Below are 26,799 nucleotides of genomic sequence, written 5' to 3' on the forward strand. Positions count from 1 at the left end.
AAATAAACCTCTACCTTCCCCAGTATACCACAAAATCAGAGCCAGGTTTCAGAGTTCCCTCCATGGCTCAGCAGTTAACGAACCCGTCTAGGATCCATGAGGATGTGGATTCAATCCTTGGTCTCTCTCAGTGGGTTAAGGATCCCACATTGCCATGAGCTATGGTGTAGGTCGCAGACGTGGCTCGGATCCCGTGTTGCTGTGGTATAGGCTGGGAGCTAAAGCTCTGATTAGAGCCCTGGGCTGGGAACTTCCATATGTGGAGGGGTCGGCCCTAAAAATAAATAAATAAATAAGGCAAAAAAAAAAAAAAAAAAAAAAACAACAAAAAAACAGAGCCATATTTCTTCCAAACAACAAATAAATAGATTTATGCCAAATATGTTCTTAACATAGTCAATTCAACAAATATTATTAAGCCAGTAGAGTATTTTGGGGTTTGGATCTTTTGGAGTTTTGTTTTATATTTCTTTTTACTGCTTGTATTAGTGAAATTAACTGGGAAAAATATAGCCTCTCTCTCTCTCTTTTTTCTTTTTAGGGCCACACCCATGGCATATGGAGATTCCCAGTCAAGGGGTCTAATCAGAGCTACAGATGCCAGCCTACGCCATAGCCATAGCAACCCCAGATCTGAGCCACGACTGTGCCCTACACCACAGCTCAGGGCAACACCGGATCCTTAGCCCACTGAGTGAGGCCATGCTGTGCCATGACAGGAACTCCAAACTATAGCCTCTCTTATCATTGGATAGATTCTGCAAATACTGTTAGTTTCTATTATTAGTATTTTTTAATAGACATTATCTCTTCCATTCATTCATCTAGCAATTACTAAGTGACTTCTGATGTGCCAGGAAGTGTGCTGGGCTCCAGGGACACAAAACTGGATAAGACAAGGCTTTATACACAAGGATTTCAAGGTAATGGGGAAAGAAAAAAGCATCCATATAATGACAATGTATTGTATATGCATCATGTACTAATTTACAAACTGTGATGTGAGTTCTTTCATTCTCTAAAAACTTATTCTGCCCTTGGCTTATTATTGCACAGCTGGGGAGTTAAGAAAGATATTTACATTTTAAAAAGGTTGTAAAAAACCAAAAACAAGGAAGCTAAGACAGACACCTTATGTGTCTTCAAAGGATAAAATATTTATTTACTATCTTGTTCTTAAAGAAAATAATTGCTAGAGTTCCCTGGTTAAGGATCTGGCATTGTCACTGCTGTGACTCAGGTCACTGCTGTGGCCCAGGTACAACCCCTCACTCCAGAAACTTCCGCATGCCACAGGCATGGCCAAAAAAAAAAAAAGAAAGAAAAAATTTGCTGACCTCTGCTCTAGACCAGTGACTTTTTTCTTTTTTTTTTTTTTTTTTTTGTCTTTTTTGTCTTTTTAGGGCTACAACCAGGGCATATGGAAGTTCCCAGGCTAGGAGTTGAATCAGAGCTATAGCCACTGGCCTACACCACAGCCACAGCCAACACCAGATCTGAGCCATGTCTTTAACCTACACCACAGGTTAAAGGCAACGCCTGATTCTTAACCCACTGAGTGAGGCCAGGGAATGAACCCACATCCTCATGGATACTAGTTGGATTCATTTCCACTGAGCTACAATGGGAACTCCTAGACCAGTGATTCTTAAATGAAGATGTTTCTCAGAATCAATTGTGAACTTTGTTACTTTAAATATGCATGCTGGACAGGATCCTGGTATTGGTATTTTCACTAGAAAACACATAGTATTTTCATGTGTACTATGATTGAGAAGCTTTGCTATATATACTTTCCCTAAGGCAGTTCCCAGAACACTTACCTGGGTTTACAGACTCTTAGCAAGGACTTTCTTCATTAACACATCTTACTCTATACATTATAGAACATTCCTTTCACCCCATTTCACATGCCTTGATAAGATAATCCATTACCTCTTATATAATAATATTTTAAATTAACATCGTTCTTTGAAAGGCATAAAACCCATTTGCATCTATTATATAATTTGATCCTAATAGTAACATGGCCTAGAATTACTACGTTACAAAGAAACTAAGGTTTAGAGAAGTCAAGAGCTCAAGGTCAAACGGCTTCTGAATCTTACTTCATTGTCTTTCTCAACACTGTCTCCTACTTACTTTTTCCATTCTCCATTGAAATAGACTATACAGTCTATTCTTACTACCCAGTAGCAAAATTTCATTACATTCCATAAATCTGTTAGCTAAAGAACGTAATTCCTGTTTAACTTGAGTGCCTGTATGTCTTAAGGCAGACTTGTGTTACAATAATTCCTCTAATTTGCAAGCACTTTTTCACATATATTATGTACTTGAAATAAACTAGAAGCTAACTCCTACTAGGGTATAAATGGAGAAAAAGGTATCTCTCTGGAGCATTATTCAACATAAAGCTCATGAAATAATTTGCAGAGGCACAAGGTTCATCCTGCCTAAGCAAATTAAACAATTTTGTTAACCCTGATGTCTTTTGTTAGAAGTAAAATTTATGATAACTGTATGGGCTCTGAACTACATAGCACTCGAAAGCTTTTGTTTGCTCTCAGCTAGAGCTATTTATACCCCAGGATATTGATATTCTGCTACTTAATCAAAAAGTATTCCAACTAAAAATAAAGATAAATGCCTCATTCTTTTGACTATGCAGAGCCAAAACAAAAGAAAAATAATAATCAAAGAATTATTTGCAAACATTTTGGGTATATTCTTACTTCAATCTTTCCACAAGTCTTTATTTTTCACCAATCATATTCAGAAAATGTCAGGAGAGATATAACTCAAATGCATTTCTTATTAGATTATGTATTTGTCAGTTTCATTGAGAAATGAACTTGGATAATATTCATATCAGGAATGGAGTAATGTATTTTAACCCTGTACTGGCATGGTTTGGGAGAAGATTTAATATTGCTACACAGGAAGCATCGTGATATCCTTGTTGCTGTGGAAGATGGGGGAGAGGGGTTCAGCTAGGAATAAATGTGGAAGTTCATGCCAAAAGGGACAGTGGAAAACACAGTTCTGGAACATCATTGTGAACATTACCCAAAGGTAACTGGCCAGAGAATTCTGAGTACACTTTTTAAAAAATGACTTCATTTTCTAAGAGCAATTTTATGTTTACAGAAAAACTGTGCAGAAAGTATACTCCTCATTCTCCCACTGTTTCCCCTATTATTAACACCTTGCATTGGTAGTTGTACATTTGGTACAATTGTTTATCTGACATAGATATGTTTCTTGGTACAGGTTTTAGATATAATAAAGTTATATGTGAAAAAAGAAGCTATTGGGGTTGATAAGTACTTAATAACAGGCATTTTGAAGAGATTATTGGAGGAAGTAAAAGTGTTACAAAGAGTTTTCTAATTCAAACTAATGAAATGTGAGATTGACTTTTCTGGGGGTTTCTAAGAAAGAAGATTCCTCACTTTTCTGTGGTAGCTTCCAAAAGCCAGCTTTCTCTTTCTATAGTCTTTTTCCTCCATAAGAAATTAACTTTAGGGTGAAGATGATAATGTAGAAGACAAAGAAGAGAGACTAATAAAACAACAAACTTGTTTTGATATCTTTGAGTCATTGAATCAAACCAGTCCTGAAGACCACTCCATCTATATTACTTTACAATCAGGTGAGCCAGTAAATCTTCTCTACTATTAAAGCTAGTTTCAGTTGGATTTTTATTGATTGCAACATGAATAGTTATAAATGATGTGACAATTATATTTAATATAACTGCAGTTGTGCTAGTCCCTTCAGTTTCTCATCAAACCTCATATGAATGGACATTCAGATCAAGTGGGTATTTACCTGACTGCTACAATCAAGATTCTGCAAACCAGTGGCAAACAAGGTAACCTATGTGCTAATTTTCTGTCTGGGTGTGACTGCTGCTGACAATGATGGGAAAGATCACTGTGCCTGAAGGAACATTGGAAATTCGAGAGAAAGCCCAAAATGCAAGGATATTTTGAACACTCAATTCCACTTAATCTCACAAAAGGTGTGAAAGAAAAGAGCTCACTGCCTACTATAATTTGGTATGAAAAGTAGAAGGTGATCCTCTTCATAATGTTAAAACCATTCTTTTAATTACTATTTATAAATGCACTAAAACATAAAAAGGAAAGTGAAGAAATTATGAAATAGGATGTAAAATGATGGCTATCTCAATTTGGAGATGGATTGGTAGAGAACCAGAAGTTTAATTATAGGTTTTTGTCAAGGTTTGTACTTTTTAAAAAATATATTTATTTTTCACTTATTTATTTATTTATTTATTGGCCAAACCTGCAGCACGTGGGAATTCCAAAGCCAGGGAAGGAACCTGTACCACAGCAGCAACCCAAGCTACTGTAGTGACAACACTGGATCCTTAACCCGCTTGCACCACAAGAAGAGAACTCCAAGGTCTGAACTTTTGTTTTGAGTAAGGCTTTGCAGATGCTTACTATATTTTTAAAAAATAAATAACAAAATATTAAGACAACAGGTTAAATTTGTAGCATGTACTAGTAACGTTTGTTTCCCTTCTGGAATTAGACCATTTCTGAATTAAGTGCAGTATATCAATAAAGGGACATAAGCAGGAAACCTATTTTCAGAGAACTTTTTAAATGACTCATTTTCTAGTGTAACTCTGCCTTCTTCACCCATGGTTATAGCCTTTTCTTTGGTCTGCCTATTTGCTTGTTTGATGGGACAGGTAATGTAGCCATCACCTGTTATATATAAAGAAGTTGCAGTCAAATCAAATCAAGTCTTCTGCTCTCTTCCCTGCTCTACTGTCTCCTGGGGTGCCTAGGAATATATTTTCAGTGGCTATATTAGTGTGCTTGGGCTGCCACAACAAAACACCATAGTCAGGATGACTTAATCCACAGAAATTTATCCTCTCCCAGTTCAGTTCAGGAGAGTGAGAGCTCTCTGGTGTCTTCTCCTTTTAGAAGGGAAGCAGCCCCATCAGGTTAGGGTATATCCTTCTGACCCCTTTAACTTTAATTACTCCAGAAAGGCCATCTACAAATACAGTCATTTGAGAGTTAGGGTTTCAACATATGAATTTTGGTGGGACATAAACATCTAGCCTATAACAGTGATGAAGTCTCTGAAATTCTTTTTCTTAGCAAAACTAATAAGTTATCGTAGTCCTTTAAGTTACAAGTCATAATAGCTTCTTAATAATTTCATTTACAAAGTCAGAGAACATTTTGAGAAAAGTTTGGATTACAACTCTCCAATTGGCTCTGTTTGTCTATACAGCAGATTAATCAAAATGAAGGATATACCTGGGTCTCTGACAGTCTGGCCACCCTGGAGGTGGTGTATGGATGTTAGTACTAGTGGTCAGAACACTCTGTCCTGAGCTGTAGACAGGGTCTAAGAGGCAAAGCAACCAAGAGCAGCAGGATCTACAAAAAAGCTGTAGCCACAAATCCAACTTCATTCATCTATACTTCTAAATATATTATTGATTATGAAGAAGCCTTTTCAGCCCTATCTGCATGTAAGGATAGTGATCAACGTCAGCAGTATTTTCTTTTAATGTAACCAATAATTATATACATACATTCAAATAAGTACACATACACACAAACACATACACTGAATTTGTTTCAGAAATCATCTCTCCTCTTCAACTAATCATTCCTTTTCTGGCACCAAAATACCAAAACCCTATTTTTTGTTGTTGTTGTGCTTAGGTTAAACAAGTTGGCCTTTTCCAAATTGGGACAGTAAAGAACTCAAGTTTTAGAACTTTAATAAAATCTCATACATGAATATTCATAAAGTAACTATGTATTTTAGACAAGCAAATGTCAGACTTGAGACATCTTTTGACACACAAGTGTGAAAATTACTCTCTCCATTTCATTGATGAAGTGGCTACTGTTTACTAAAACTAAATTTGCTTATCAATGGTGAAGCCACTTTTATTTTTTGAATTCAGAATGAAGTTGTTAAGCAAAAACTGGATTCTTGCTGAGAAATGTGGGACATAAAAGAAATAAGTGCAGTTTAACTATGACTTGGATTAACTATGACTTGGTTTAACTACTAAACAAGAACACAGTTTCAACAGTAACTCATTAGAGGACTTTATTTGTTCTGAAATACATATGAGAGTTTGGGATATTTTCTTCTTCGTATATCATTTGAGCTGGTTATTTTATTTTAGAAATATTTACAATTCAGATACATTCAAATCTTTAAAATTGATATTTGAGAATGACAATAAGAATTTAATTGAGTTAGTATAGTCTATTTTTGCATTTGTGGCCTGCATATATGAAAGCCTTAGCATGAATATGAGATCTTAAAAGTGATAGAACTGTTCTAGATGTGTACTGAAGGAAATTTAAAGTCCTTCTCAATACATCTAGTTAATAGACGTGAACTGTAGACTCATACCTGCAGTGAGTGAATGGGAAAAGTGGTATGCGCAGGGTGCAGGAGAGGATCACCGAAGGTCTTATGGGTCAGGAGTGGAATTTTAAAACCACTGCACTTTTTTACAAGGAACCCATATAAAGAATAAAGTCAGTACTGTGTTCTCTGAGGCTAGAGAGTGGGTTAGCAATTTGATGGCAACTGCCTTCAAAAGCTGTGCTGAAGTGCTCTCGGCCCGTTCTCTAATGTATTCCAAGGTTGAGGCATGGCAGCCCTACCTACTAATCCTCAAACTTTGCTGACCTGGAAAGTGGTTCCTTTGGTTGGGGGCGGGGGAGGGCAGAGGTTAAAGTGTAAGGTTAAAGAAGCTCTGTCTAGACACCAATAAGTGACCACCTGGGCCTCACAAATCAGCCTTGTTGTCAACTGCAGCAGGCTGTCTTTGGTTTAAGTCAGTCACAACTTCAAGCAGCCTTGGTTTATGGAAATTATGATAACCTCATCTCAATATGACTTACTAGACTTATTGAAATGGAAGAGTATGATTATGTTTAAGGAGGTCAAGTTTTTGTTTAACTATGGAAGATCTCTTTTATTCCTAATCGGTCAATTAATAATTATAAGTATTATACACAAAAAAAGATATAAAAAGATTCTTCCTCACTAATAGGATTTGTGTCCTATAGATGTTCAAAGGGTTTTGCTTATACCACACTATAACAATTAGTGTTTCAGAGGGGCTAAGTAGAAATATTTGAAATCTTTCAGTGATTAACAAATCAAGGCCATTAAAGATTTTGTTTTCATGTATGTCTTGCTTTCCAGGATTGGTATGAAATGGAAGGATAAGATTCCTTTTAAGTTAGAGGAAAGATGGAAATAATCTGATATGGACTAAGGACAAAGTTTAGATACATCCAAATACACTGAAGTTAAGATTAAGAAGAGGAATTTAAATTTCTTAAAAGGATGAAAAAATTATATCTACTTGGTAGTGATTATAAAATTATCCTCACAGCAAAAATTTAAAGAAATATCTCATGAGAGTAACCATTAGTTACTGGTAAAATGAAGAGCATAATCTAGTTTCTGGCAAAGGTAGCTTAAGCAGCTGGTATTTTCATGGGAAAATACTCATGTCTGGATTACAACTGAGTTTGGAGAGACCTTTGAAAATGTAAAGTGCTTTCAACCAGTCTTGGTATATTATTTTGATTAAAAAATAGCCCCTTGGGTAAAATGTAAATATATTTTTTAAAAAAGTCATGTTAGTATATTTTCTAGCAAATTCAAATAATTGCTCAGAAGTACACTCATCAGTATTAGAAATTATTAGTAATAATGGCAATTAAATATTTATGTGAACAATGAGCATAATTATTTCCCTTTAAAATTTACTTTGTAATCAAGCAAGCATATGCTCCACCTGATATTAAACTGTGCACTGGTGAGTGAACATTTTTCATTTAATATCCTTATTCACATTTTTCTTGATGCTTATTTGTATATTTCTATTGATGTAATAGTTTGCAAGAAAAAGAGCTCATGTCTCTGCCTGAAGGTGGAATCTTATGAATATGCAAATAATGTTTTGATGTGATGAAGTTTTTTTTTGGAATGGAACTGTGCTATCTTAAGTTATATTGAATATTAGCCATAGCTTAGAAGGACACAAAGCACACGAAGACTTGAGTTTTTAAAGAAAAATATTGAGAACTAGTTGCTTTCTGGTTATAAAATGCTATATTGTTGAATCTTATCTTCTCAATTTAGGTTAATGCTTTGCTATAAAAAAAAAACCCTGCCATTTAATTTTTATTGTGTAGAAGAGTGGTGAACCAGTAATATGAAAAGATGTATGGATTGTCTACCCTGTGTTAAAGTGTACTTCTTAAAATGCAAATTCTGGAACACATCTTTTAATAGTTTTAATTTAACCTGGTATGATGTGTCCAGATGGTTTAAACATGTTCCTTTGGTAAACTGTGCAGAATAAACCAGTTTTTCTTATCATCTTACACTTTAAAAATATTATACTGGTGTTTAATTTGAACCCTAGACAAAAATCATGCACATAAACCCCCTGAAGTATTAGGTTAGGGACATGGAAAGACAACAGCCTTGGCCTCTGAAACTTTTAATCAGTATCTAGACAGGCCGTGTGTGTGTTTTCTATTGAGGGTTAGATTGGTCCTAAGTTCCAAACATGAAACCAATGACTCTCAAACTTTGGTCAGTATCAGAAACACCTGGGGATCTTGATAAAGATACAAAGGCCCAGGCCCTAGCTTAATGAACCTATACTACTGCAGTATTTTTTGGCTTTCTGACATTCTGATGCACACCAAAGTTTAGGAACCACTACACTAGACAAAACCTTAAATGAAAATATTAGGATAATGAAAGCAAATCTATGATGTAAGTCAACCAGTTCTAAAATATTTGAAGTATGAGTTCAAATAGAATAGTTATAATAGAATAATTTACAGTTAAATAGAATAATAGTTGTAGTTATAGTTAAATAGAATAATATTTTTAAATAAAGAGAAGTGTAGGATTTCTAAGTGTAGGACTTCTATGAGGCAACAATGAAGTTGTATTTTTCTCATTTTAAGATTTTGGAAATAGGATTTCCATCTGAGATTAAAATTAATACAAATTTACAATTAAAGAAAGAGATGAGGGCATTAGAAGTAATCCAAGATACTATATCTAAAGGAGAGACAGATTTGGAGCATTTTGAAAACACCAATCAGGACAAATTGGAACATGATTGTACCTAAAAAACATGAAATCTAGTCAACCATCCAGAAATAGCTGATTCTAGGACTGGTGTAGAAAATATAAAAGACAATATGTTATGCCTTCTAAGGAAAAACTACATTAAAAAGAAGCATGGACTAAAGAAGACATTCAGATTGCATATAGACATTAAACAATGCTCCATTTCTTTGAATCCTCTTTAATTGCCTTGATCAATGTTTTATAGTTCTTAGCATATAAGTCTTTCAGCTCCTTGGTCAGGTTTATTCCTAGGTATTTAATTTTTGGAAGTGTGATTTTAAAAGGTATTTTATTTTTAATATTCCTTTTCTAATATTTCATTGTTAGTATACAGAAATGTAACCGATTTCTGAATGTTAATCTTGTATCCTGCTACTTTGCTGAATTCACTGATGAGTTTGAGTAGTTTTTGTATGGAGTCCTTAGGGTTTCCCATATATATATAGTATCATGACATCTGCATACATTGACAATTTTACCACTTCTCTTCCAATTTGGATACTTTTTATTTCTTTTGTTTTTCTAATTACCTGCAGCTAGGACTTCCAATATTATGTTTAGCAAAAGTGGTGAGAGTTACATCCTGTCTTGTCCAGATTTTAGCAGGAAAGCTTTCAGCTTTCCTCCATTGAGTATTATATTCGCTGTTGGTTTGTCATAAATGGCTTTTATTATGTTAAGGTATGTTTCCTCTATACCCACTTTGGTAAGAATTTTTATCATGAATGGATGTTGGACTTTGTCAAATGCTTTCTCTGCATCTATTGAGATGATCATGTGGTTTTTGACTTTTCTTTTATTAATGTAGTGTATGACATTGATTGATTTGTGTTATGTCGAACCATCCTTATGAACCTAGGATGAATCCCACCAGGCCGTGCTGTATGATCTTTTTAATATGCTGTTGGATTTGGTTGGGTAAAACTCTGTTGAGAATGTTTGCAGATATATTCATCAAAGATATTGGCCTATAATTTTATTTTTTGGTAGTATCTTTGGTTTTGGTATTAGGGTGATGGCGGCTTCATAGATTGACTTTGGGAGTGTTCCTTCTTCTTCAACCTTTTGGAAAAGTTTAAGAAGGATACATATAAGTTCTTCTTTGTATGCTTGGTAGAATTTGCCTGTGAAGCCATCTGGTCCTGGACTTTTGTTTGCTCCTGGGTTGGAAGAATTAATATCATAAAAATGGGCATACTACCCAAAGCATTCTACAGATTCAATGCAATCCCTATCAAATTACCCATGACATTTTTCACAGAACTAGAACAAACAATCCAAAAATTTATATGGAACCACAAAAGACCCAGAATTGCCAAAGCAAACCTGAGGAACAAAAACCAAGCAGGAGGCAAACTTCTCCTAGACTTCAGGCAATATTACAAAGCCACAGTCATCAAGACAGTGTGGTACTGGTACAAAAACAGACATACAGACCAATGGAACAGAATAGAGAACCCAGAAATAAACCCAGACACCTATGGTCAATTCATCTTTGACAAAGGAGGCAGGAATATACAATGGGAAAAAGACCGTCTTTTCAGGAAGTGGTGCTGGGGAAACTGAACAGCCGCATGTAAATCAATGAAACTGGAACACACCCTCACACCTTGCACAAAAATAAACTCAGAATGGCTTAAAGACTTAAATGTAAGATAAGACACCATCAACCTCCTAGAAGAGAATATAGGTAAGACATTCTATGACATCAACTTTACAAATATTTTCTCAGGTCAGTCTGCCTAAGCAACAGAAATAAAAGCAAAAATAAACCAATGTGACATAATCAAGCTGACAATCTTTTGCGTAGCAAAGGAAACCATAAAAAAAAAGAGAACCTACAGAATGGGAGAAAATAGTTTCAAATTATGCAACTGACAAGGGCTTAATCTCTAAAATAGACAGACAACCCACATAACTCAACAGCAAAAAACCTAATAACCCAATTCAAAATAGACAGAAGACCTAAATAGACATTTCTCCAAAGAAGATATACAAACGGCCAAAAGGCATATGAAAAAATGCTCAACATCCCTGATTATTAGAGAAACGCAAATCAAAACAACTATGAGGTACCACCTCACACCTGTCAGAATGGCAATCATTAACAAGTCAATAAATAACAAATACTGGAGAGGGTATAGAGAAAAGGGAGCCCTCCTACACTGTTGGTGGGAATGTAAATTGGTAAAGCCGCTATGGAAAAAGTATGGAAATACCTCAGAAAACTAAATATAGAACTACCACATGACCAAACAATCACACTCTTGAGCATATAGCCAGACAAAAATTTCACTGAAAAAAGATAGCTGCATCTGTACGTTCATTGCAGCACTATTCACAATAGCCAAGACATGGAAACAACGTAAATGTCCACAAGCAGATGAGTAGATTAAGAAGATGTGGTATATATACACAACGGAATACTACTCAGCCATAAAAAAGGACAAAATAATGCCCTTTGCAGCAACATGGATAAAACTAGAGACTCATACTAAGTGAAGTAAGTCAGAAGGAGAAAGACAAATACTATATGACATCACTTATAACTGGAACTTTATACATGGCACAAATGAACCTTTCCATAGAAAAGAAACTCATGGACTTGAAGAACAGACTTGTGGTTTCCCAGGGGGAGGGAGTTGGATGGACTGAGAGTCTTGGGATAATAGATGCAAACTACTGCATTTGGAGTGAATAGGCAAAGAGATCCTGCTGTATAGCACAGGGAACTAAATCCAGTCACTTGTGATGGAACATGATGGAGAATAATATGAGAAAAAGAATGTATGTATATATGTATAACTGGGTCACTTTGCTGTACAGTAGAAATTGACAGAACACTGTAAAACAACTATAATGGAAAAAATAAAAATCATAAAATAAAAAAATGCTCAACATCATTTGTCATTATGGAAATGCAAATTAAAACAGCAATGAGATACCACTACACACCTATTAGAATGGCTAAAATTAAAAAAAAAAAGACAATGTCTATTGCTAGAGAGGATGTGGAATAATAGGAACTCTCAATGAAAAAAAATGGCACCACTATTTTGGAAAACAGTTTGAACATTTACTACAAAGCTGAATATAGTCTTGCCATAAAATCCAGCAAGTATTTACTTAACTGATTTGAAAACTTAGATCTACACAAAAGCCTGTATATGAATGTTTATTCATAATTCAAAAAATTGTAAGCAGCCAAGATGTTCTTTAATAGGTAAATGGATAAATAAACTCTTGTACATTTATACAATGGAATACTATTCAGCAGTAAAGAGAAATGAGCTGTCAAGCCATGCAAAGACATAGAAGAATCCTAAATGCATACTGCCTTGTCAAAGAAGTCACTCTGAAAAGGCTATAGAATACATGATCCCATTTATATAACATTCTGGAAAAGGCAAAAATATACAGTGAAAAGATCAGAGGTTGCCAACAATCTGGGGGGAAAGAGGGTTGACTAGAAGAAGCACAGGTGAGTTTTGAGGGGATGAAACTCTTCCGTATGCTACTGTAATGGTGGCTACATGATACCACACATTTGTCAGAACCCACAGAACTTCATAGCACAAAAAGTTAACTTTAATGTGGGAAAATTTAAAAATATCATTTAGGAGGTCAGGGGATCCCAGGATGGAATGCAGATCATGACACAAGAATCTAATTGTACTACAAATGGATAAAACAATTTCACTAAAGTTTGTTGGGGAATAAATAAGTTGCTGACCTAAGAAACTCCGGAAATTAGTAGAATTTGTAAGACTAAAGGCAAAAGCAATTGTACATAAGCACTGTATTCAAGTTGACCAAGTTGTTTCCTTATGGGGGTATGGCCTAACAGTTCTGAAACTAGTGTATGTGTATACTGGGGTTGAAGACAAATGGATGGTGGGTAGCTGGAGCCAGGTTCCTCACTGCAGTAGTGGAAGTTTCAGATCATCAAAGGGAGAAGACTTGAATGATTCGTATTGTAAGGGATTGGAGTTGGCAACTTCAATATGAACTCTTATTAAGCTTCATCTAGATATAGATGGATATATACAGAGAGTTTTATAGACATGTACATAAAGGGGTTAGTATACACACATCTATTTCCTTGCTCTGTTATCTGACAGAACCTAGAGCAAGCACACCCCCGTAGAAATGAGCATTCTTAGTGGCCAGAACATATTCTCTAATACCATTCCAATAAAAGAAACAAAGGCTCCTTGGAGAAATGGCCAATTCCTGGACTAGTGCAGGAAATATACAAGATGAGTCTGGAGCATCTTACAGTGCCAAAACAGTAAAGGAAATGCTGAATAACAAAAGCACCCCCCAAAATATAATGAACATATGTCAACAGGAAACAGGAGCTAAGTGAAAGAATTCCCAAAGGCCAAACTGGAAAAATTTAACTAAATAAATACAATAGTATTGGACTGTAACCAAAAGCATAAAATGTATAGCCATGAGTCCATATATATATATAAAACATATGTATGATATATGTATTATTTACAATAAGAGGAAATAGCTAAATTTCCTATGCAGAAGAATTTCAAGTAATATATGTAGATACTCATCTTTCTCATCCTTAAATGAGGTGAAACATAGCAGCCCACTCTTTAAATGTGGGCCATGTGTGACTTCCTTACAAAGAAGACAGTTTGGAAAGGGGGAAAAGAGTAACTTTAGAGTGGAGAAACCTAACAAACATCACCAGAACCAGATGATCACGGTTAAAGTTAACAGGGATAAGTCATATTAATAGTATGTACTCTTGATATGATATGATGAGAATAACACTTTACCTGTGTGATTTTCCTCCTCCAAACCCATAATCCTACACTAATCATAAAAAAATTAGATAAATTTCAATTAAGGGACATTCTACAAATTACTGGACCAGTACTCCACAAAAATGTCAATGTCATCAAAACCAAGGAAAATCTGAAAAACTGTCACAGCCAACAAGAACCTAAGGAGACAGGACATGTAAATATAATGCAGTATCCTGAATGGGATTATGGAACAGAAAAAGGACACAAGGTAAAAAGGAAAGATTTCTTAATAAACTATGACCTTTGGTTTAATAATATTGTATTAATATTTGTTCATTAATTATATGGAATGTACCATACTAATATAAGACTTTAGTAATAGAGAAAATTGGGTGTACAGGATGTGGGAACTTTCTGTACTATCTTGACAGTTCTTTTGTAAATCCATAAGTATTTTGAAATAAAAAGCTTACTTAAAAAAGCAGGATTTCTGGAAGAAAAAAAATAACAACAACAACACCCCACTCTTCGGGCTTCATGCTTCCTGAAGAATACAAACATGCATGGGGAGCCTCAGTGAATAGTGCAGATAACCTCAAGTTGAATTTGCACATTTCCCTCTGACATCAAATTCCTATGTCTCTCTAAGTCAGAACCATTTCATTATATTGTCTGGGTCCTTGTTGCCTGCTAATCTCTGACCTCAGGAGCTCATGTCCATCTTAAAAAGACACTACCCTGGTCAGGGCAAATCACATCAGCTTATCTTTTTTCTGCTGCCTCCAAGGCCTATTCCAACCAACCCCCTGTGTAAATGCAGTCTTTCTTCTAACAATCTTTAACTCATTAATTTATACATTTCTTTTATGATCATCATATTTTTGTCACATCTTCTCAAGACTAAAACCTACTTTTATCTTCTCAATAGCAATGCATGGATTCATTTGGGCCATATTAACTAAAACAAGCACATATTTCCATTTTTCTTTTCTCTCGCTTTTTTTGATTGTTTGTTTGCTTTTTTAGGGCCACACCCATGGCATATGGAGGTTCCCAAGCTAGGGGTTGAATCAGAGCTATAGTGTGGCCTACACCACGTCCACAGCAACACCAGATCCAATCCGCATCTACCATCCACACCACAGCTCATGGCAACGCTGGATCCTTAACCCACTGAGCGAGGCTGGGGATCAAACCTGTGTCCTCATGGATGCTAGTCAGATTTGTTTCTGCTGAGCTGTGATGGGAAATCCTATTTCCATTTTTCATATTTCAAGTAGGAAGCCCTGGCTTAAGAGGGGTTCTTCCATCTATAATCTCTCAAGGGTCAGAAATTAGGGGCCTTATTCCAGGTAAAAAGCCAGTTTATTAGAGCATGAGCATAGACTAGGCCAAGTGACAAAGAGACTCTCACATTTTCTTAAATAACATACTCAAATTTACTTAAAGAAAAAATTCTTTTTTATATTATAGTCCAGGGAAGCTGTTAGGTAGGCAGGAGCAGCTACTACATGCAGTCATCTATGCCCCTAGGCTCGTTCCAGCATCTGGTTCCACCATCCCCTTGGGCCTCCTCATCATCTGCATTAGATGATGGCAGGAGGGGCTGGATCTGGGAGAATTGCATAATTCTCCTACTCATGTTCCATTAGCTAATCTCTCTGCATGAGGGAAATGTAGTTCTTTATTTTTTTCCCCCAAGAGGAAATAAGAATAGTGGACAACTGGCAGTCCCCTTGCACATCCAGGCAATGTTCTCTTATGCTTGGAAAAGTTTACTCAGTAGAAAGAGGTGGATGTCCACAAGGTCCCCACACTTGAGAATGTGATCCAGATCAACCATGGGGTATCAGAGGTCCTCTGTTGGTGAGGTTCAGCTAAGCAGATCTGAGGAAGAGTGGAAGACTTTGATACTACTTTAGCCATGTCACTCATCTTTGAAGGAAGGGATGCCTTAGATTCATCAATGCAATGCAGCAATACCAGATCATGAGACAGCAGTGGTTCCACTTGTCTGTCAGATAATTTAGCTAGGAGCAGTTAAAAGTCCATTCAAAAGCACAGATTTACTTCTAATCATATCTCTTCTTTTGAGAGAAGACAAGAAATTATAATTATAGAAAACTCTCTGCTAATTTCACCAGTTGGGTCTCTACCCACTATTCTGTGATAATCTATATGGGAAAAGAATCTGAGAAGGGGTAGGTGTGTGTGTGTGTGTGTGTGTGTGTGTGTGTGTGTGTGTGTGTGTGTGTAATCACTTTGCTGTATAGCAGAAATTATCACAACATTGTAAATCAACTATATTTCAATAAAACTTTAAAAAAATGCTTCCCCAAAGTCATAATAAGCAGCAATGGTACTAAAAAAAGAAAAAAGAAAAAGAAATTATAGTTATATAAGGCTCTTTGCTAATTTCAGTGGGTGGGTCAATCCTACTTGCATTTAGAAGAGAGAAACACCTGCAACATTTAAGCAGTATTATCTCATTTGGCATTTTTCTCCTAAAATCATTTCTGCAGGTTTCTAATATAGATTTTGGTTTGTGTGCTTATGAAGAATATCCTTAACTTCTTTATGAAAGTGCTTTACTAAAAATTTTGCCTCAAACAAATACTGTAATAATTATGCTTCAAAGACAAAATACTTTTGGAATCCTTTCCCTTTTTAAAATCCCCTTTACAGCTACTTTATAAGCCAGCCCCCCAAAATCAGTTGTATTAGTTTATTCTCATACCTTGATTTTTTACCCAAAATAGATTTAGATAGCTTGACCACTCAAATCTAATGTGATTTCAAATGATTTCTTGTTCTTTCAAAATGTTAAATCCATGAATTGACACCTTTGAAGTTATTTAAAGAAGTTTGCCAGAGGCTTTGAAATTCTAAAAACAGTTCCAAAAATATTTCAGGTAGTTGCAACAACTGTGAACTAAGTGTCTAACTTCTTAAAGGGAAAACTTTGGGAAAAAAAAAAAAAACTCATTTGATGTTTAAGTTGTGGTAAACATGATTGTAAAATACAACAAAGGTGAACATTATAGTGAACTTTTTAAGGAATTAAATAGTGAGTATATCTAGAATGAAAAGTAAAGCAGTTATATAATAATTGCTTTATCTAATCATTTCAGTTTGTGCTTTTTTATTTGGTATTTTTTCATCAGCTTGAAATGTAAGTTAGATTTATAAGCCTTGTTATAGAAAAATGGTGGTCTCCTGCCTTCTCCCTTTCCTGTTCTAGTTTCTCTTTTCCAAAAGTACTTCCACCATATATCTATCAAAAATATCAAAAAATCTTTTGATATTTTCCTCCATGAGTGCAAACAGCATGCTGCAGAGCCTCTTCTTATTTTCACAGTTTTATGTATTATCGACAGATCAACTGCAAGAGAAGTCGAAGATCTACTTCACTTCTCTCCTCATGCCTTGATAACACAAGCACAACCTTTTCCTTCTCTCATCCTCCATATATACTAATACCCACTTTGGTAATGGCATTATTATCACTACGTAAACATTATTCATAGCTGTGCCATGTAGAAAGTCAGAATTTCTTCCCCTTTCCTGCACAAATTTTGTTTTTGTTTGTTTGTCTTTTGTAGGGCCGCACCCTCAGGAAATGGAGGTTCCCAGGCTAGGGGTCTAATCAGAGTTGTGGCCGCCAGCCTATGCCACAGCTACAGCAACATGGGATCCGAGCCACATCTGCAACCTACACCACAGCTCATGGCAATGCCAGATCCTTAACCCACTGAGCGAGGCCAGGGATCGAACCTGCAACCTCATGGTTCCTAGTCGGATTCGTTAAGCACTGAGCCACGACGGGAACTCCATGCACAATTATTGATAATCATCTTGTGTTGCTCTTTTCCTAGTTTTCTCTGACTTATCCATCACTAATTCAAACCAAAAGTCTATGTCAATTATCTAAATTTCTCTCAAGTATCTTAAAATGCAGGAAGTATTCTATCAGTTTCATCCTCCATTCTGAGTTTCTTTTTATGGAAATCTTTCTTGAACCCTTCCAACTTTTTTCCTTCTGAGTGTGTGGCTTTCCCAATGCTGCATTATGGTTGTTTGGGATCTTCCCTTACCCAATTTTGGGATTCCTTTTGCCTTATTCCTCTGCTAATTCTCCTCTATTCTCTTTTCTCTTTTTGATGGAGCAAATTTGCAGACCTTTTTCTGAGAAAAGGTACATCAGAAATAATTGAGATCTTACAGGTTGAAAATATCTTTATTCTCTCCTGAAGCTAAACTGACAGTTTTCTAACTATAGGATTCAAGTGTAGAAATCATTTTGCTTCCTAATTTTGAAGGCATTTTCCATTACCTTTGAATTTTAAGTAGGTTCTCTTTAGAGACTTAATGCTATTTTCAACTCTGATCTTCTGTTTGTAACATGCTCCTCAGTGGAAGCTTATCAGATCTTTCTGTGGTTCACTGTTTTCTGAAAGACTGACAAGGTCTATCTGTATCTTTATGCTGGCATTCAGTGATTTCTTCCGGTCTGCAAAATCATGTGTTTTAAGCCTCAATAACTGTCTTATATTCTATTTTTAATGATTCTTTTCTCTCCTGTGGTAGGCAGAATTCTAAGGTGGCTCCCATGAAGGGAGCCTATGTGCCCCCACAGAATCTCTTCCCCTGAAGTGAGGATAGGAATTCTCTTTTTCTGGTTGCACCTGCAGTATGCAGAAGTTCCTAGGCCAGGGATCAAACCTGTACGACAGCAGTGACCCAAGTCATAGCAGTGACAACAGCAGGATCCTCAACACCCTGAGCTACCAAGGAATCCTAGATATGACTTTCAATATGATTCTAACCAAAAGAATATGGCAAAAAGAATAAAATATTACCCCCACAATTATTTAATGTTATATGGCAAAAGTGAAGGGATTTTGCAAATGTGATACAGATCCCTAATCAGTTGCCTCTAAGTAAATCAAAAGAAATCATCCGAGTGAGACTGACCTGGTAGGTAAGCCTTTTAAAAGAGGATTTAGACCATAAACATGAAGAAAAGACAACCCACAGAATGGGAGAAAATATTTGCAAATGAAGCAACTGAAAAGGGATTAATCTCCAAAATATACAAATACCTCATGCAGCTGAACATCAAAAAATCAAATAACCAAATCAAAAGTGGACAGAATATAGAAATAGACGTTTCTCTAAAAAAGACATACAGATGGCCACAAATCACATAAAAAGATGCTCAACACTGCTAATTATTAGAGAAATGCAAATCAAAAAACTGCAATGAGCCATCACTTCACACTAGTCAGAATGGCCATCATCAAAAAGTCTACACACAGTAAATGCTGGAGAAGGTATGGAGAAAAGGGAACTCTCCTACACTGTTGGTAGGAATGTAAATTGGTGAAATCATTACGGAAAACAGTATGGAAGTTCCTTTAAAAACTACATATAGAACTACAATATGAGCCAGCAATCCCAGTTCTGGGCATCTATTCAGAGAAAACCATAATTTGAAAAGATAGATGCACCCCAGTGTTCACTGCAGCACTAATTAAAATAGCCCAAACACGGAAGCAACCTAAATATCCATCAAAAGAGAAGCGGATACATATATACAATGGAATATTACTCAGCCATAAAAAAGAATGCAACAATGCCATTTGCAGCAACATGGAAGAATCTAGAGATTATCATACTAAGTAAAGTAAGACAATGAAAGACAAACATTATATGATATTACTTATATATGTAATCTAAAAAAAATTATTTGCAGAACAGAAACAGACTCACAGATTTTGAAACCAAACTTACAGTTACCAAAGGGAAAAACATGATGGATGGGAGGATAAATTAGGAGTTTGGGATTAATATACACACTACTACATATAAAATAAATAATCAAAAAGGACCTACTGTATAGCACAGGGAACTGTACTAAATATTCTGCAATAACCTATATGGGAAAAGAATCTCAACAACAAAGGTTGTATTTTATATGTAAAACTAAATCACTTTGCTTTGCACCTGAAACTGATACACCATTGTAAATCAACCGTACTTCAATATAAATAAAAAATTAAATTAAAAAATGTGTTTCTGGCTTTAGATATAATTCTCTAACATTATTCTGATCAACAATGAAGCAGGTCATCCTAATTCAACAGAAGCAATAATATTCATTTGGATACACAAACTCTATAAATGTTCACTTAAAATTAAACAAACATTTATTTTAAACCTGTTTTTTTTAAAATATTTAGAGGTAAAAGTTGGTTTTTCTTGCTGTCCTTGAAAAAGCAAGCTACCATGAGTTCTAGAGCTATAAAGAAATGAATTCTGCCCCCAAAATGCATGAGATTTAGAAGAAGATTCTGAGCTTCTGACGAGATCCCAGCCCTAGCTGGCTCACTCACTGCAGCCTAAGAGTACTGGACTCCTGGCCCATGAAAATTTTGTGATAATCAAAGTACAGTGTCTTAAGGTGCTATGTTTGTGGTCCGTTGATATGCAGCAACAGAAAACAAAAACATCTCCTTCCTCCCCCACCCCTATTTATTTTTTCTGTTCTCTATTTTATTGGATTTTGGATCTCCTGGGATAGACAGCTTTTTATTTTCACCTGTTTGTCTGTTCTACTTTCTGGGAAATTCCTCAGAAATTTTTATCTTTCAGTTCTAATAATCCCTTCTTCATATCTGCTAATCTATAAATATATATACATATATATATGTATGTATGTATATGTATATATTAAGTTCTGATACCTTGTTTTGTTCTCTGAATGTTCTGACTTACTATAGTATCCTATTCTTGTTTCATGGTGGCCATATCTTTTTTTTTTTTAACCCTTCTGAGGATATTAATGATGTGTTTTATGTTTTATTTTGCTTTTGGATTTTCTTCTTTATGTAGAACATGTGTTTCCTCCAATTTATTATTATCTGTTGCTTTATTTTGGTATCTTTACCTTTCAAATAAAAGATTTCTCTCCAGTGATAAAGACAGTAGCCATCTGGGTGCATTTGCATGTGTGTAGGGGTGTTGAGCTGGAAGTAAGGAAGTGGCTTATCCAGCAGTGTTACTTTACTCTTTTGATTTAGTTTGGCTGTTTAGTTGGGGGACCTAGAATATTGGTTTCTTTAAACTTTTTTTGAGCTAGTCAGACCATGTGGGTAAAGATTTTCTCATCTCCTGGCTGAGCGTAAAAGTCTGTCAGCTACTGTTCTGAAGGTGAGTAGATAAACAGGGTTAAGGTTTTCAGGATTTAGCAAGCATATTTCTGTTTATTTCCCCTGCCTCATCTTCACTCCCTATGCAGCCAAGAGACTGTATCCTACCTTCCCCAAAGACTAGATCTCCAGTCCTCTGACAGGGTTGGGGGGTAAGTGGGAGGGCTATGTTTGGAAAGGAGGTCTGTGGTTGCCTAGATGCTAGGAACTGGGCTGTCATTGAGGGATCTGACTGCTTTTTAGACTTACAGCAGATCCTTCTATTTTACCCACCTCTCCATCTCCCCTTCAGTCCCATTTCCAGAGACATCTAATGCTGCCAAACTCTGCTGTAAAATTGAGTGAGTGAGCCTACAGATTTCCTCTTTGCTGGCTTCAGGATCTGTATTCTCAGGTCCATTAAGTTCTCTTTACCACTCATTCACTTGCTTTCTAGCCTCTAGGTTGTTTGTTTGCTTGCCTGTTTTGTTCAGCTTTTCTGCGCTTTCTGTCCTTATTTGTTTGTGCTTCCTAAAAATGTCTCTCACTGCCATTTCTGGGATTTGGGACAGAAGTAAAAGTAGATTTATGTATTCTAAGTACCATATTTACCAGTAAGCCTATTTATATTTTGCTGGAGAAATTTTATAGTTTTGTGGGGAAAAGATATTCCAGTTAATAACTCTACTGAAAAACAAACATAGTGAAGACCCACCTGCCTTATCTTTTCTGAGATCTACCTGAGAAAGTACCTTTGCTTTTTTCCCCTCGAAGCTTAGACTCATGTCAGTAAATTGATTAAACAATTTTAGAGAATAGTCCTTTTCTCTGGGGAGATAAAGAACATTTATTTGTCAATAAATATATGGACTCTGAAAGAAGTAAATGCCTTTTCATTGATAATTAATTTTTCATGCTCACATAAAACTGACCAACTTCCACCTGCAGATAGATTCTTCTGGAACACCATTGCTGGAAGTTGAGGTTTCTTTCTATTAGTACTGCCTTTATTCCACTGCTGACAGCCTACTCCATCAAACCAGAAGAGCTTCTGACAAAGTGATGAAGAACCAGCGTTATCTCTATCTTCTGTGTTTTGTTTTTAGTACTTGTTCATGTAACAGCTATCCAAAACAAAAGTTAAGCCACTCCATAGTTATAGAAAAATGTTCATAATGTAATGAATTTTCTCCCTAAAAAGGTAGCCACGTGTATTTGACATGTTTAAGGATGAGAACATCAGCACAAAGACGAAATCAATAAGCACTTAAAAACTTTGTCTCTAGGGGCAGAACTTACTCAATTCTCCCAACATCCCTAACCTCGGCAAAGACAGTCCTGCTATATTTGTTTTTATTTTAAGAACCTTTATGAAATTCACTTCCTTAAGCAAAGTGTCCCAATAGTGTACTCAAGGGATTTTCTCTAAGTCGTAAATCGCCTCTATCTCTGAGTAATGTCACCTCCTCAGAGAAGCCTTTCCTGCCCACCCTATCCAAAATAGTCCTTTGCCTGCACCCTGTAACTCCCGATTTTATTTTACTTATAACACCTATCACCCTCTGAAATTATGTTACTCATTATTTGCCTACATTTAACTATCTAAATACTCCCACCAGAGAGGTAAACTCCACCAGAACAGGGACCGTGTTTGTCTTGCTCTCTCCAGGGCCCCCAGTTCCTTACTGTGGGCTTTGCACTTCCTTCTTCAGCCTCAGCTTTCCCCAGGCTGTTCATATTACTTGTTCCTTCACATTCTTCCTGCCCCACTTCAAGTGTCACCTTTGCTGAGAGACCTCACTGACTTTTTGGTCTCTTCTAATTATTATTTCCATCAGAGCCTACGGTTGCAAGTAATCAAAGGTGACTCTGGTTGGCTAAGCAGAAAAGTAGTCTAATAAAAGGATATTTTGTGGCTTGCCGAATAGTTGAAAGGGCTGGAGAGTTTGGCTTGAGTTAAGCTTTCAAATTAGTGAAGGGGTTTAGAACAAGTCACCCCCAAATGTGTCACTTTGGAATATGGATTACTTTGAACTGAAGTCAATGAAGGCCCAGACGACTCAGGAAGAATTTTTTTTTAACCTTCTCAACTGCCTAAAAGAGTTTAGACAGAGGGCCTGGTCCAGGAAGAGAACTATACAGAGATAATTACAAAAAGTGTGGGCTGGGAGTGGTAAGCTGGGGAACCTAGCAGGGCCTATTTATTCAAAGCCCTCTCTGAGTCTCATAGTCTCTGCATGGCAAACATGTATGTTCCAAACATTTGCTCTTCCCATCTTCCTGTGAATTGTCTTCCTCCTCTTTGAAGCCCTAGACCTCCTTTTTAGCTCAGAATGGCATATTAGCCTCAGTTGCCTCTCTGCCAAGGAGTATCTCTTTGTCTTTGCAGGGCTTCCATATGTATGTACTTCAACTTGTTTTTCTCCTATCAGTCTTATGCCAATTTAATTAATGGACCAACCAAAAGAATCTACAAGGGTAAAGGAAAAATTTTCCTCCCCTCTACTAGCACCCAAAACTGTGATATAGAACAGATTTGCTAAAGGAACAACTCTAGATGCTAAGGACAAGTTGGTTCCTTTGTGCCACATATCTATTACCTTGTAGCCTCAGCTACTATTACTAGGAGAGAGGGAAAGACAGAGAGGTGAGAGGAAGAGAAACTTCCAAACAGGTCTTTTTTGCATCACAGCAGCTGATTCAAATACCAGCATGGGTGTATCAAATTAGTGGAACCCAGGTCATCTGCCTGTGTTCTAGTCTTGATGCAAAGGAGATGGATTAAAAAACTATGTGGGGAGCTAGCCTTTACCTAACACCAAATCTTACCCAGCGGTGCTTTCTTAAAGCACTGAAATATTGAAAAGCTTTTAGATGTGTCCATTATAGTCTGTATTATGTTACTTCATTTTCATCACAGCCTCATTAGAATATCTAAACAGCCTATTGAATATTTTTATTGTGTCACATTGTATTTAATCATATTACCAGAAGGTAAGCACAAAGAGGACAGAGAGTTTATTAGTTTCCTAGTACTGTTCTGACAAACTACCATAGATTTGCTGGGGTAAAACAATACAAAATTTACTATCTTACCATTCTGGAGAACAGGAATCTGACAGGTTTCATTGGGTAAAATCAAGGTATCAGCAGGGCTCTATTCCCTTCTGGAGGGAATATATTCCTATTCTTACCTTTTCCTGCTTCTTGAAGCCATCTGCACTCATTAGTTCATGGCCTCTTCTTTCATCTTCCAAGCCAGAAACACCAGTTCAGTCCCTCACACATTTAGAGTATTTCTTCTCCTGGCTCACTTTACTTCCGGCCAGAAAGGTTCTCAGGTTTTTTAAAGACTAGTGATTAGGTTAGGTCCACCTGGATAATCTGAATGAGTCTCCCATCTGCAGGTCTGTACATTTTTTTTTTTCTGTTTTTTGGCCTCAGCACGAGGAAGTTCCCAGCCTGTGCCACAGCAATGACCCAAATCACAGCAGTGACAGCACTGGATCCTTAACCACTGAGCCACCAGGGAACTCCCTGTAGGTCTGAAACTTCAATCACATCTGCAAAGTCTCTTTTGCCATGTAAAGTAATATAAATACAGGGTCTGGGAAAGTAGGGTGTGGACATCTTTGGGGACCAGTATGCTACTTACTATTATGACATACACACACACACACACACACACACACACACGCACACACACACACACACACATATATATATATCTCCTCCAAGTGTCAAATGATGTCTGCCACATACTTAATAAATATCAATGGGCTGAGGACCGTAGATAATGGCTGAGTTGAATCAAATTTTCCCTATTGTGTCATACACATCCCACTTTGTCTGGTAGTAGAGAAAGAAGTGTCGGATGGCAAAACTCTGCCAACAGCTTATAATGGAACTAGCTGGCAAGGATGCTTCATTCAGACTCATTTCCACACCTGCCCAGGGTGTCATGCTGTCTTTTTGATCCAGAAGCCTGGACCCCATATTTTCCCCCTATCCTAACCATCTGAACCCGTATTGCTGGCAGTTAGATGTATATCATGGAAAATTCTTGGAAACTTGGAGTCCCAGAAACTGATAGGAATCCTGAGTCAGATAATAAACCTTACAAGATGATTCAACAAATTAAACTAAATGATGGCGTTGTGACCTCTGAGACAACTTAAAACTTGCATTTAGTGTCCTTGTCAATGAAACCCTCTAGACATACCCATGAGCATGTGGGCATGTGCCAGCAGCCTGAAACCCACACAGTCATCACAACACTTCTTCCCAGAGAGTCTGTTTTACTCACAGCAAAAACATTGTTTAAGGCACTGTTTTCTTGTAAAATAAACATGGCCCTCTTATGGGGTAGTTTATAAAAATCTCTTAAATTTTCAAGGAAAACACATGTTTTTAATATTTAAAGACATTTTAGACTTGCTGCATTGGGTTACCCACAGCAGTACCCAGTTCCCTGCCATCACTAGTTTAATTTTGTTGATGTAATTTCACCACCTCAAACTTCTACCTCTACCACTACTTAAGGGATACTTTGGTGGAAAATGTCAGAAAAAATGCTTAAAACCTACCTCAAATATAAATTAAATTATCTGGCTTTTGATATAGTCTGTATAAGGGCATATAAGAGCCTTCTTTTTTTTTTTTTTTTTTAATCTTTCTGAACTTGGAACTACCACCATGAAAGATGACCAAAAGGTACTATTTTGTAGATATCCCTCAAGGTTGATAAAATACAGAATTCTCTAATAATGTTTATAAAGTCACAGAGTTCTGGATCAAGAAATCGCTACCAAAACCCGTAGGAGACAAGACTCTATTTGGTCACCCTCCTACCTATTTTCCTCTGGATACCAAGAACCTAAGGTAGCCACAAACTTTCTACTGTGGTATCATATTCTTGTATGCCCTCCCCAAATTCTCCATTCTCTAAAATTGTCTCTCACTTCTTTATTGTTTTTCCTCTGTTTACTGCCCTGAATCCTCCCCATAAACAATAAAACTGACATATTGCTAATTAATATCCTCCTAGAACAAAGAATCAAGGAAACTAATTATTCATCTAAAGTAAATCATACTGAAATATGAATGGCTGATAAGTAAATTGCTTATACTTCGAAATCACCCAAATTAGTTTATTCAGCAGGGTGGGGCTTATGCCAGTTTTGTTCACTCACAGGACTCTACTGCAGTGCCTAGCAGGAAAGGGGTACTCAATATTTGTTGACAAGGAAAATACTTGGAGATGGCTGCTTTGAGTAAGGAAATCATTTTAGCGCCCATATTTTTCTTCAACTATCTATGTCCTTACATATTTTGACAGGCAGAAAAACAAGGCAAATGTTTTTTGGATTTGTTGTTTCTTTACTTCTTATAGCTAAAGATTTTCTTGAGCCTCATCTATGTGATTGCATAATAACAAATAGATGGTAGGGTTGTTTGTTTTGGGATTTGGGATTTTTCGACTTAGAATTTCTCTTCCTCCAAAAGATGTTTTAAAAATGTCCTTCTAGAACTGTTTGGGACATGCCCAAGTAGAAGAATAAGCCCATGAGCAAGGAATTCCTATGCAATCCTCTATAGCACTTAGCACTGACTGAATCGAATTTGGGAGCATTGTGTAGGGG

The 26,799-nt window shown here is 36.4% G+C and overlaps 1 pseudogene; it reads left to right on the plus strand.

Annotated features, from left to right (window-relative positions):
• LOC106509498 overlaps positions 1-26,799 on the plus strand; it is a 154,704-nt pseudogene that overhangs the window by 85,515 nt on the left and 42,390 nt on the right.

Source organism: Sus scrofa, chromosome 2 (assembly GCF_000003025.6).
Source record: "Sus scrofa isolate TJ Tabasco breed Duroc chromosome 2, Sscrofa11.1, whole genome shotgun sequence".
Classification (NCBI taxonomy): domain Eukaryota; kingdom Metazoa; phylum Chordata; class Mammalia; order Artiodactyla; family Suidae; genus Sus; species Sus scrofa.